Source organism: Cibotium barometz, chromosome 6, assembly GCF_041138505.1.
Source record: "Cibotium barometz isolate CiBa-2024 chromosome 6, ASM4113850v1, whole genome shotgun sequence".
NCBI classification, from domain to species: Eukaryota; Viridiplantae; Streptophyta; class Polypodiopsida; order Cyatheales; family Cibotiaceae; genus Cibotium; species Cibotium barometz.
In genome coordinates this window covers 58,063,424-58,075,690 of record NC_141051.1, presented here as the reverse complement: position 1 = coordinate 58,075,690, position 12,267 = coordinate 58,063,424, and positions in this window count along the sequence as shown.

The following is a 12,267-nucleotide window of genomic DNA, read 5'->3' as shown; positions in this document are numbered from 1 at the left end:
ATAAGTATGTCGTACAATTTTAACTTGTACATGTAACATTTGTAGGTGAGTGCCATCTGTATGCGTATCATCTAACAATTGTAGGAAACATCATTAGACAATTATAGGAAAATCATTAAAATGCCAGTCTCATCATTTCTACGATGTATGTTTTCAAGTTGCACCCAAATCTTGCTTAGATTTCACAATTTCTCTTATTTTTTCACTTTATCAAGTAATCATCAAATCTTTATCCTCAGCTCCCAAGAACCCTGTTTAGCATTCAGTTTCATTAAAAGTTTTACTTTACTCTAATTATTTACTGATCAAGATATAGAATGAATTACCTATTCATCTTAGCTAGTTAAATCCATAATGTTATTTTTTATTATGTGTGGAGCTCATTTTAATCTCCTTTGATAAATTGTATTCAACCTCTCTACTTGCAACTCATCACAATGATAACTACAACCAAAATGCAACATAAACATGGTGGAACATAATTAGCGAAGGCCAACATGTCAATTGGGTTGATCATTTTTGTGGAAAAATTCAAGTTGCCTGGCAAAACTCATAAGGCAAAGATCTAGAAGCCATAACTAATCATTGTTAACCCTTGCCAAAGACCTCTATGTTGTCAATGCCGGCCACTGTATCATTTTCACCTCCTTTGGGCCACAAGCATCGAAATGGCCAGAATTCACTTGAAATCCATGTATTGTATATTTTATGTGTGTGCTCGTTGGCTTGTCTGTTAAAGGCACACCACAGGATCTTAGGTAGAGAGAGTACTATTTGTGGAATAGGTATTTGCACAAGCTAGAGTGGCCGAATGAGCCCTAGGACCTAATTTTTGACTTTGGACACCCAAGAGTGTAAACCCTAGAGGAAAAATGTAACTCTCACCATTCATTTTTTGATGCATAAGCTAATAGAGTGCTCTTCTTCTCTACTCTCTTATACTATTACTTGCTTGCATTGTGCTTGTTTGAGCTTTTATGTATGCTTGCTTGCATGTGTGTAAGAGAGCGAGTGTGTAAGATAGAGTGGTGAGGAGGGTCGAGCTTCTATTGGAGTGCGGCAATGGTGGTGGCAACGGAGTGGAGCTTTTGGGTGTGGCTACGCAGCAACATTGTCTCCTACAAGAATCCCAAGCAACCAGCTTTCATGAGGTGAGTGACACACCTCAACTGTGCATTTGTAAGCTAGGCCACGGTAAACTCGTTTCTTAGTTCAGTTGTTTATGCTCTTGAGTGTGGTTGGGAAAACCCCCATGACATTGGATTGTTCCCTATGTTCTTTCTATAGCACCAAGGATTCCCATAAGCGACATCGCTGCTCTGTGGGACTAGCCCCATCGCATAGCAACAATGCATTTTGAGGTCTAGTGAATGGTTAAATTGATTAAATTTCTGGTTATTACAGGAAAAGAGTAGATAGGAAATCTCAAAACAACTTTGATTTGGCTATATATTCTTTTTTTAGTTGCATTATTTTGTTATCTTAATAATTTTGTGTTCAGTTTTTCATGTTATGAAATTGTGTGTTCGTTGTGATTCCTGCAATTGAAGCTTTTGGGTCAATTTTTATACTTTTTGTTTTATATTATTTTCTAATTTTTGTTAATTAAAAAATAATAAAATAAGCTTTAAATTTAAGTAATTCAATGAAATAGACCTTAAAATTGGTTTCAAGACATAGGGTTTATCCCAATTTGGACTCCTTACTACACAGAGAAATTGGGTTAGAAACAACGATTTGGGGAAGGATTTGCAAACCAGAATTATTTCTGTATTTTGTAAGTTTTCTCTGTTTTTGCATCAGTGCAAATTACACAAATTAACCTAACTTAATCCACCTGTAATTTGGGCCACAAGTTGTAAGTCTTTTGGCTGGCCACATTTGATGCATGTAGGCTTTAGGCCCCAAGTCAAAAAGGGAATCTTGGAAAACTCCAAAAACCCTGACCACTCCTTTTCAGGTAGTGGTGAAACCAAAAACCATAAACCACAACCTAGAAATCGTAAACCGTGAAAATAAAAAGTTTTAAAAAAATAAAGTAAAAAAAAGTAAAAAGTAAAGTGAAAAAATCAAAAAGTAGAAAGAGAAAAAAAAAAGAGGAAAAGAGAAAAGGTAAGGCCCACGAGCCAAAAACAAAATGCATGCACAAGCTTGCCTCTTATAGGTTTTAGGTTTTGCGATAATTTTGGCGCACTTGATACAAAACCCAAAAAAAATTGCAATTTCCTATAGTTAAATATAGGAAACCTTCTGGTCATCCCAAATAAAAAATCCATGCACAACCTTTCCCAAAGTGTTTAGAACTATCTAAAATCCACTTTGGACAAGTTTCTCTAACACCCAAAAAAATTAAATTACAAAAAAATGATTAAAAATAAAATTAAAAATAAATGAAATTTGCCATTCAATTCCTTTGTCCCTAAATAGCCTTAAGTCACATGCATTTATGGTCTAGACGTGTATTAGAGGCCTATTTAGGCGATAGTGCATCTATCAAACTAGGTGCGTACTAGCCTACACTAGGCTCAAGACCTTCGGTCTCGGAACCTTGTTCAACATTATAGAAGGACCTGTAATAGGGGCCAGTGATATTTCATCTGACTTCAAGTCAATGGAAGGATCCCTAGTTTCAAGAAGTGAGAATCCTAACTAGGTCTCACCAGTCCAGCTACCAGTCTTTTTCACTGCGTAGCTAGCTACCTTAGACGTTCGACCTCAACTGCTACCTTTGAACCAAATCTTACTACATACCTACCACATGATAGAGTAGTTGAGGTAAACTCCAGAGAGACCTAGTGTAGTCTCATCATTACAAGTAGGAGTATTCACACTGATATCCATGTCCATACAGCTCATGTTGCACCTGTTGTGTGCCTATGACCATCGAACCACTCCCCGCATAAGTACTTATGCCTGATTGTAGAACATTAGAAGAAGTGCAGGCAGTAGAGGTACTAATCCAGGCTATTAGAGAAAAGGAAGAATAGACGATGTAATTAGCATAACAAGGATTTTTATAACAGCCCAAACAACTCAATATGCCCAAAACGAGTCCCAAGCCAAGACTACACAAGTACTGCTGCCCAACAATCTCGACATAGGCAATAGCATTGCGTCTACCTCTAGAAAAGAGCTAGGATTGCAAATCTTGGATCAATGTCTTCTCACACAGATGATTGGGAGTATGACGCATCAACAAAGACTCATTATGGATTTCGGTACATGCCAAGCTTATCGTGTTAGTTGGGAAGGGATTGTCCAACCAATATCTGGGGCCACAATATAGGAGGAACGTATTGTGATAGAGAATTAGCGATCACCTTGCCCAAGGTTCCCTGGAGTGCTGATGTTTTACTTTAATTTGGAACTATGGGTCTCATCCCATATCTTCTTAAACTGTGCCACATCTTCAAGGAATCTCCCTAAAGGGACCCCATCTAAAGCATCATTTGGCATAGTGCCTTCAAAAGTCAGCAAGGAAAATAGTGTTAAGGATATCACACAAGAAATATGTGTGCTCCTAGGCTCCGAGGTCAATTTTTTGGTTTCTTGCAAGGGACAAATACACATGGCGTACACTTATCTTGTCCGATTACAAGGGGTATTTACACCTAAGCAGGTGCTCACATTGTTGCCATATATATGCAGTGATGTGTGTCAACACACTTAGGACCGCCGGGACACTTTTTCACTCCTTAGGATGTGTGCATTCTTGCTTCTTCTTCTCCAAGCTTTGTGTGCTTTCCTGCAACCCTAATTCTAACAATTGGTATCAGAGCAGGCATCGCTTCGAGGACTACGCCGCTAGCACCCTCCGACTCACGTTCTCCGATTGAGGTGAGCTTTCACAAACGCTTGGAGGTCCCTATATTTTTGCAGATTAACCCATAGGGCCTCGCGTTCTCAGAAATTGCATCTGAGGTCGTTTTGGGCTCCGTTTTTGCATTACAAGTTCTGTACATGTGTTTTCGGTCATTTTGTGCAGAAATTTTGACAGTGCAATTTTTTGCAAAACAGGCATACGTATTCTATTGTGGACCGTGCTACATAGCACGAGTTGTTTTCTGTTCAGTCTTTGGTTCATTACAGGTAGCTTTTGCATCAATTTCAGTCAGTGGTGGCCATGGCTGATAACAACAATGATGTATTTCGCATGTTGTGCTGATGACAAATTGGATGGAGATAGCAACTACTCACTTTGGGCATACATGATGCAGCATGTTTTGGTTGCAAAAGGAGTGTGGAACATTGTGCAAGGTATGGATGTCCGTCTAGGTTCTGTGGATGTAGGATCTGTTGAGAATGTTGCAGGTTCTAGCAGCTCTACTGTTGCTTTTGTTTTACCCATTGCTGAACAAGCTCATTGGGATGGTAAAGATGCGCAGGCTCATGCCTTGATTGCACTTTCTGTCAAACGTAACATCACTCCACATATTCGTTCAGCTAAAACAGCAAAACAGGCTTGGGATATTCTAGTTGGTTTGTATGCAGGTTGTAAACGAGGCAAAACCCTCTTACCTGCGTAAAGAGATAGAATCGAAGATTATGCAGGAAGATGATGACATGAATGTTTTTCTTGCTAAGATTAAAGATCTCAAGGAACATTTGATTTCTGTAGGTGAGATTATTCCTGATCATTCTCTTGTGCAGACTGTTCTTGATGCTTTACTTGAGTCATATTAGACTTTTGCTTCCACGTGGAGACTTGTTACTAAGGACAGACCTGATGTTGTCAAGTATAATACTTTAGTCAACAAGCTCTTGCAAGAAGCACAGTCCTGGCAAAACAGGGCTAGGCAGGGTGCAGTTGATCAGGCATTTGTTGCTACCCAGCAGAGAAGAAGTGGTAAGGCAGCCCCTTCCACTATTTCTTCTCCTATTAGTAGGTCTGCAACTTCTTCTCCTTTCACAGGTAGCAATAATAGGTCTGAGAAAGCTCTTGATAAAGGCAAGAAAAAAATCAGGTGCAACTATTGTAAGGCAACTCATCATGTCATTAAGAATTGCCCTATGCTAAAGACTAAAGAGAAGCAAAGAAGAAAGAGTCAAATGCAGCCACAATAGCGGATGCTTCTACAAATACAGATTCTGTAAATGTTGTGCAGGATACAGAATGGGTGTTTAGCATGTATTGCCAGTTTGACCCATCTGTGCATGATGCATGTTTGGCACTTTTTGTCGACTCTGATGTATGGTATTTTGACAGTGGTGCTACAAAGCACATTACCTCGCATCGTGATATGTTCACTTGTCTTGAGGTTGTCCCTAATGGGAATACTATCACATGTGCGAATAATGCTTCTTAAACAATAAAGGGCATTGGTAAAATTATGCTTACTGCTGCAAATGGCAGCGCTTTCACACTTTCAGATGCTTTGTATGTGCCAGGGATAAAGAAGAATCTATTGTCTGTCTCTGCGCTTGCTAGACTTGGACTTATAATCAAATTTGTGGATGACAGATGTACTGTTCATGATTTGACTTCTGGTGATACGATTATTGTATCTGGCACCTTGTTTTGTGGGCTGTATAGGCTCAATTCTTATAACAAGTGTGTGGAAGATTCACCAAATGCAGTTTCTCATGAAAAGGCAGTTTCAGATGCAAAACTATGGCATGCTCGTCATCAAGTCTAAAAAAACTCAAAAAAAAAGGTCCAACAAACTCTTCGATTAGGGAATGTGAGTCTCGAGTCTTGAAAAAAAAACATGAGTCAAACACATGAGTCATCACACATGAGCTTGGAGATGTGAGTCGTGAGCTTGGACATGAGCCGTGAGTTTAGACAAGTGAGTCGTATGAACATGTGAGTTGTGAGTACAATAGTTTGGGACGTTGAGTCCAGAAGTAGATATATCTAATATTGTAGCAATAGTTTGAAAGACTTGTAAGGACATATGTACGCATATTTTGTAAGGATTTTATTGTTAGATAATCTGTCGCAACTATAATTTTCAAGGAAAAATCTTGTCCTTTGTAATTTTAGGAGTATTAAAGGACAATTATTGTCCAATAATTGCACCACCACCTTGTCCTCACAGGCCTAGTAAATCAGATTAAAAAAGGCACAAGCTTACATACGTGAGTCAATATGTTTGAGTAAAACCAAGTGATCCTAGGGACATGAATCTAGTGGTGTGATTCAACAGATGTGAATCTAGAGACGTGAGTGTAGAAAAAAGACCAAAAAATCTTAAAACTCGTTTTAAAAAAATTATGTGAAAAAAAACCATATTTTTGTAATCTAAGAAGAACATACGTTTCTAAAGTTATATCCACACTTGCTTCAGGAAGCACTAGAGACCTTTTCACTAGAGTGAAGTCATTGATATAAACCTGATCTGGACTAATTATTGGAAACAATAATACATGTTTATCAACAATTATCCCAACAATGGCAGTTTATGAAAATCGATACATTTTTTCTTTGTGGTACGATTACGGATGAGTGTTTCTCAAAACACATAATAACAAGCACACAACGCAAGCGGGAGTCCCACTTTCCACACGAGTTATATCATGGAGCCAAGTTCCAGTTCTCCTCCATTTCGATGAGGAACATGGAATACAAGGAAGGGAAAAGAGCCAATGTTTGGGACTACCTCAAACCAAAAGGGTCCACAAGGGTATTGAATGGGAGAATTAGGGTTAGAGTAATTCATGTGGGACACATACACAGAGAGAACAAGGGAGAGTTGTGGGGATAAGTCAACTCACCAAGAGATGAGTGTGTGACTCCCCTATCACACATGTATATTGCACTAGTACACATAGTGAACTTAGTACATTAAAAGTACTAAGTGTACTATGTACTATAACTTATGGGCTTGTACACACTATAAGGGTGGGCATAGTGCCTTTACCCCAACAACCTCCCACCCGCTCCGGAGGCAAACTCTTTGTCAACAAATCAGCCGGGTTGTCATCCGTATGAATCTTAACAAGCTGAATTTGCTTGTTCTCTATCACCTCTCTGATGAAGTGATACTTCACATCCACATGCTTCGTCTTTGCATGAAAGACAGGGTTCTTTGCCAACTGGATGGCACTCTGACTGTCACAATGCAATAATGGAATATCCCCTGTATAACCCAAATCAACCACTAACTGAGATAGCCATAATGCCTCCTTGCAAGCCTCTGTGGCTGCAATATACTCGGCCTCTGTAGTAGATAAAGCTGTGCACTTCTGCATCCTGGATATCCATGACACAGCACCTCCTGTGAATGTAAACACATAACCGGTAGTAGACTTCCGGTTATCTGGATGACCGGCATAATCCGAATCCGTGTAACCATGCACTAATGCATCCTGTTTGCCAAAGCAAATGCACATATCCTGTGTGCCCTTCAAGTATCTCATGACACCTTTCACTGCTTCCCAATGCTTCTTGCCAGGTTTAGCCATGTATCTAGAAACTACTCCCACTGCAAATGCAATGTCCGGCCTAGTAGCAACCATGGCATACATGAGACTGCCACAAGCTGAAGCATACGGAATCTTGGCCATATCAGCCGTGTCTCTATCTGACTGTGGGCTGTCCATAGCACTGAGTTTCACATATGGAGGCAAAGGAGTACTAGTCTTCTTCCCCCCGTCCATATTGAACCTCTGCAAGACTTTGCCAATGTATTCCTTCTGAGACAAATACAACACATGCTGATTTCTGTCCCGAAGTATCCGCATACCCAAAATGTGATTTGCATCACCCAAATCCTTCATATCAAAGGTCTGATGCAGCCTCTGCTTCAAGGTATCCATCTCCTTACGAGATTTCCCGACAATCAACATATCATCAACATACAAGATAAGGATCAATAGACTGCCATCCAAAGCTTTCTTGGTGTACAAGCAGTGATCTATGTCACTTCTCCTGAATTTCTGGGATTTCATGAATGTATCAAATTTATGATACCATTCTCTTGGTGCCTGTTCAAGAGCCCATAAAGACTCTTTTTCAGCTTGCATACAAGCTTCTCCTTTCCACTCACTGCATAACCATCTGGCTGCTGCATATATATCTCCTCATGGAGATCACCGTGAAGAAAAGCAGTCTTCACATCCATCTGAATCAAGTCCAGATCATCATGCGCAACCAAAGCTAACACAGCTCTAAGTGTGGTCATTTTGACCACTGGAGAGAAGATCTCATCAAAGTCCACACCATATTCCTGCTTGAAGCCCTTAGCCACTAACCTGGCTTTGTATCTTGGCTTTGCATCTGGTGCAACTTTGAGCCTGTATACACACTTGCATGGCAAAACCTTCTTGCCTGCAGGCAAATGCACCAACTTCCATGTTCCATTTTTGTGCAAAGAATCCATCTCTGACTTCATGGCACACTCCCAAAGAGCCTTGTCTGCCCTCTGTAAAGCCTCCTTGTAACATGAGGGCTCCCCACAGTCAGTGAGCATCAAGTAGTCAACCCCTGGAACAAACCTGTCAGGGGCTCTGGAGGGTCTTGTGGACCTCCGTACCCAATGACCATCATTTGCAGGTTGCTTTCCAGCCTGCATATCACCCATTGGTGGCTCCTGTTCCATGCCATAAGGCTAAAAAATCATGCCCGGTATCTCCTCTAACTGTGGTATATCCATAGGGATATCTTCTGCCATTTCTAGCTGTCCATTTGGACCATTTTCAGCACCATTTAAGGGCTGGTTTTGCTGCTGTAATGGCTGATTTACAGTCCCTGGTTGTTGTCCATGATGTTCATCATCATCAAAGATGACTCTGCCAGGCTCCTGTTGCCTTGCAGGCTCCTTATACATGCATGTTTCATCAAAAATGACATCATTGCTGCGTATAATCTTTCTATTCACGGGATCCCAAAGTCTATACCCCATTTCACCTCTGTCACCATATCCTAGGAATATGCATTTGTGAGACTTAGGATCAAGTTTGGTGCGCATTTCCCTGCATATGTGCACGTACGCAACGCAACCAAACACTCTCAAGTGCTTGTATGACGGAGGCTTCCCTGTCCATACTTCTTCTGGCACTTTCCTACCAAGCCTCGTGTTAGGTGACCTGTTTATAAGGTGAACGGCTGTCATAACAGCTTCAGCCCAAAAACCATGAGGTAACGCAGCATGTGACAACATAGAACGGACCTTCTCCTGAATGGTCATGTTCATCCTCTCTGCTGTCCCGTTTTGTGGAGGATCATAAGGAGTAGAGAGCTCCCTCTTGATGCCTTTAGCATCACAAAAGTCCTGAAACTGTTTGGACATATACTCTCCACCATTGTCGGAACGCAAAGCCTTCAGTGTTTTGCCAGTTTGATTCTCAACAAGAGCAACAAACTTCTCAAACACTGAGAATGTATCACTCTTCAAACGAAGAGGATAGACCCACACCTTGCGTGTGGCATCATCAATAAAAGACACAAAGTATTTTGCCCCTCCCAAAGAAAGCTGAGGCATCTCACATACATCTGTATGCACAAGCTCTAACTGAGCATCTTTCCGTCCAAGAGCTTTCTTGTGGGGGCACTGTAGTTGCCTACCATATATACAATGCTCACAAAACTGAGAGAACAAGGGAGAGTTGTGGGGATAAGTCAACTCACCAAGAGATGAGTGTGTGACTCCCCTATCACACATGTATATTGCACTAGTACACATAGTGCACTTAATACATTAAAAGTACTAAGTGTACTATGTACTATAACTTATGGGCTTGTACACACTATAAGGGTGGGCATAGTGCCTTTACCCCAACAGGTATTCATAGTCCTTAGCTACACACAACCCAACCCATGGATCGCGGAATCCCAAACCGTGAACATAGGGTTTTGTGCAACCACTCCCTTATGCTCTGCCGCTACATGAAGATGCAATAGACATGCTTTGGATGACATGGCAAATGGGAAGGGGTGTTGCCAGAAACATAATACCTAGAGGCTCAGAGTTTGGTAGAAAAAAGCCAATCCACACCTCAAGGATGATGACTACATTTGATAGAACTGGAGATCCCATCCAGTATCTGCAAAAAAATAATCAAGTTTTCTAGGCCATGGGAAGGATTGATGATGCCACCAAGATACACAAATTCATTGTGGGATTGTTATGCAACGGAGCCAAATGGAGCCCTATCGTAGAGATCTATAATGTGAAGTGAGAGGAGGGTGAAACAATGTGGGACTATATTGCTAGAAAAAAGTATCTCCACATGAGATGGAGTCCCCACGAGAAACTAGACGACTTATTGCTTGGTGATCCGACTATGTGACGATTTGCATGATCCAAAAGTTGATAATTTGAACTTTTAATTTTGGGATCGGCGATCCAAAAGTGTTAGCAATTTGATAAAGTTAGAATCAAACGATCCTAAAACAGAGGTGATCGAAAATTAGGATCGGTGATCCAAAAATGATGGCACTCTAAAACTTTGTCATTGGTGTGGGTTCGGATCGGCTTGCACCCCCCCCCAACAATTTTAAGGTGCCTAATGGATGCAACGACTATGTAACATAGGCACCCTAGGTATGCATTAGAATGCATAGAATATGCTATGTAAGTATATTCAATGTGGGGGGTCCATGGGTTGATGGAGACAAGGTTTTTATGTTGGTTACTTAGTTAATTTTATGGTATTGTCATGCGGTGTGCGAAAGGATAAAACAAGGAGTTCTTGGGGCCGATGGGTCTCATATACTATGTAGAGAAATGTTTCCCCTTCATCATCTTGCTCTAGTGCATCCCCATCTAGAAATCTACCTGAGAGACACTCAGATTCAAGGTTTCACTTAAAAGTTTTATGTGTGAATAGTGCATGATTGGGACATATCTCCTTCACTTCTCTAACGCAAACATGGCCTTGATAGTGACTCATATGCCTACCACATCCCGAATAGGTGACTTAACGTGACATTTATGCTTTCCTCTTCAACATAAGAGCATCTTGACTATGGAAGTAGGGAATGCTAGGATCTATTCCAAAGGAATCTTCTATGAGCTTGAGGTTGACGGATGTTCTTGTCTCTAGAGTCGTTACCTTTCTCCCTCGATCCCATGGTTCCACTACCTTGGTCTTGCCTTTGTCGATCTTTTTAGCCACCCACACCTACTTTGGTGTGGCCTATTGGTGTACCTTCTTTGATCATGATGATGATTTTTTATGTACTTTGGTGTGGCCTATTGGTGTACCTTCTTTGATCATGATGATGATTTTTTATGTACTTTGGTTCTTGTACTCTGTTGGCTGCATGCTTGAGCTACCTTCATTTGGTACCCAGATTAGTCTTTGTCCTTTGTAGTATCCTTGTGTTTTTGGTCACCCAACCTTATGTGTGACTGGTTTGGTTTTTGTGGCCTCTGCCTCTCTTTGGAATGCATATCAGCTTGTCACTTGTAGTTCGTGTTGTAGGGTTAAAATATTGGCTTTTGGAACCCAAACTTGCTTTAGTCTTTTGTTTGTGGTTTTTGGAGAAGTGGAGGGGTTTACTGAGGCCTTTGGTACCCACACTTGTCGTGTTTTACCCTTGATGATCTTTTGTGAAGAGGTCGCAGGAAATGGGGTATCTTTGGTACTCTTTTATTTCTCATGTGGTTCCTTCTTGGTTTTTGCTTGGGCTTCACCTCCTTTGGTTAGGATTTTGGCTTGCTTGGCCTTGGCTCCTAATGAAAAGGGTTGGTTCGAAGAGGCTTGGAGCCTATGGACAATTGAACTTATTGGTTTGATAGGACCTATTTTGTAATAAATTGAGCAGTTTCTAGATGTCAGAGGAGATTTGTCCTGGTTCTCCTTCTACGAGAAGAACATTCATGGCTTGTGCTCAAGTTTGATGTGGCCACAATCCTTGCCCTCGAGTTAATCTTGCAGTTATGTTTGGCAATCCATGCCCTTCTAAGGATGATTTATTCTGGTACAGTTCTTACATTCATGGCAATGAAACTACCTTCCAAGGGATAAGAGTTTATGTGGAAATTCCTAGTGTTGGAGAGGGAGCAAATGAAATAAGCCCAATTTGGATTGTTGATCTTGCTTAGGTTCTTTCCCTAGAGGTGAGAAGAATACGAGGGCCAGGGTGACGGTGAGCTTGAGATCCTTAGAAGCGAAATGAACTGTGTTTTATAGAAATCTCAGGCAGATTAGACATAGCAAGTGGGTCGAATCCGACTATGTGACGATCCACACCCAAATGATCCAAAAACTTTTAATTTTTGGATCGAGGATCCAAAAGTGTTAGTGGTTTGATAAAGTTAGGATCGAACAATCCTAAAATAGTGGCGATCTTAAATCGGGATCAATGATCCAAAATAG